This window comes from Euprymna scolopes, chromosome 28, assembly GCF_053919585.1.
Source record: "Euprymna scolopes isolate OS-2025 chromosome 28, ASM5391958v1, whole genome shotgun sequence".
Lineage (NCBI taxonomy): Eukaryota > Metazoa > Mollusca > Cephalopoda > Sepiida > Sepiolidae > Euprymna > Euprymna scolopes.
In genome coordinates this window covers 34501928-34504285 of record NC_136509.1, presented here as the reverse complement: position 1 = coordinate 34504285, position 2358 = coordinate 34501928, and positions in this window count along the sequence as shown.

The window sequence follows — 2358 nt, the reverse complement described above, 5'->3', positions numbered from 1 at the left end:
TAATATTTTGTTATTATGTGATTTAATTATCATCTCTAAATTTTTTCGCAGACGCTGTAGGATAATTTAAGGTATTTTTATTGAAAATTTTGTGTAAGGGGTTGGTTGCGGGAAAGTGTTTTTCAATAAGATCTAGAAATTTCTTGCCAAGTTTTGTTTTTAACATTTAATTGTATGGGGCCGTATACCAAATTATAGTGCTTTTTCTTCTATGTTTAATTTTATTATAGTTATTGGTGCTTTGTCGCTTATATTCGATATCGATATTTTTGTATCTACTATTTTTAGGGCTGCTTCATAGGTATTGCCTGTTAAATACATTTTCATCGCTTGAGTTATTGATGAGTCTACTCACGATCGAGTTAGGAATCTGTTTTATAATTGATGGTGGGTGATTTGACTTAGGGTTTATGTATATTGGAGTAGCGTTATCTTTTAAGTAGGGTTCATATGTGTTTATATCTAAATTTAACTTGACGTCCAGGAAGTTTTTTATTTTTATGTTAGCTGATACGTCTGCTTTTAGGCCTAAATTTTCATTTCCTTGTGTATGATTTTCTTAAAGTTATCTCCCTTGACTTTGTTGGGGTCTTTTTTTTTCAAGCTAGTCCATCATCTCTATATAGGCCGACATCTGTAGTATCAAATATGCTTGTGGGGGTATATAGAATGAATAATCCCACAAAACCTGATGCCTCTGCAGAATCCCTGGCACTCATCACTAAATCAAACGAATTTGTCATTTTAGTTTTTATCCATTGGTTATTGTTATAAATTATAAAATGTATACTTTCGTATATTAATTTTATGTGAGTAAATGAAATAGTTATATATATATATATATATATATATATATATATATATATATATATGTGAGTAAATGAAGTAGTTATATATAGTAAGTCATAAAATATATATAGCAATTAAGATACACAGAATATTCTGTGTAGCATAATTGCCATATATATATTATAACTTACTACCTACGTATTGAGCACTGTTGAAGTAAATACTCAGTTTACACATAAATTTATACTTTCTTAGATTAATTTATGTCATTAAATTAAGTAATCATATATATATATATATATATATATATATATATATATATATATATATATATATATATATATATATATATATATATATATAAGAATAAGATGGAAAAGGTCGAAGTCATGTACAGGTTCTCTCACATAGCACATAAAATGACAGGCCTCTAAAAACTACACCTATATCTAAGTTCATATAAAACACATTCGTGTTGCACGGCGATGCAAAAGAAACATTGTTGCATCGCACAGAGATTCGGGAGAAATGTTTCATTGCACGAAGATGCAAGCGAGATGGTGCTGAATCGCATGGAATATGAAAGGGTGGATCTTTCGCCACATCATGAGAAATTATTCATGAAAGGCGAATGAATGGAACTAGTCTTTAAAACCTTATAATATTTGCCCACTGAGAGGAACATAAAACTAAAGATTGGATTATTCCGAACTGTGTCGTTGTATACGGAATTGCCGGAGATCTTCGGAACTGAAAAGAATATTTCTTTTGGATATTCGATTCAGATATCGCATGTTTCCATCAGCTAAATATGTTCTGTTTGTTACTTTCATCCTACAACAAAGCCCTTCCTAATCAGCCAATGAGCAGGCACTTACAGGACAAAGCCCCAGTTGACCTCCGGTTGATGCGTCCCTTTGTGTGTGCTTTTTAGCATAGATATCTAGTGTCTTGATCTGTTTTAAATCTACGTTAATTATTTTTATTTTTTTATATTTTAGTTTATATATATATATGTGTGTGTCTGTGTGTGTGTGTGTGTGTGTGTGTGTGTTTGTGTGTGTGATAGTTTATGTGTATGCATGTTTATTTATTTTTTATTTGTTTATTTTCTATTGTTTTTGTTAGTCTTAAAATTATTTTGTATTTCTATCCTAGAGTAAATTTTATCCTGTGAACACACTTGTTCGCTATTTCTCTCCTACAGTTTAATAGATGTTGGGGTTCTTTAAAGTATAGTGTAGCAAATTTTTCATGAAGGCATAATTTACATGGATCATCGAGGTCTCTACATGTGCTTGCTTGTCTTACTATTTTCCATTCGACTACCGGCGAACGTCCGCTTTCCTTGAGTTCCCAGTATTTGTTTTTTAGAGTTGTTTGCCTACGGTGTTTTTTCTTATTGCAGGTACTTTTGTGGTCATAATATCACGTTTTGAAATGTAAGGAAGTCATACCTACGTAATATTTCTTGTTATTCGTGTTTTCCTTCGCAAATATTGTGGCCTGGTAAACTTTGCTTTTGGTTAGCCTGAAGAATTATAGAGTGGATGAAACGAGGAATATTCA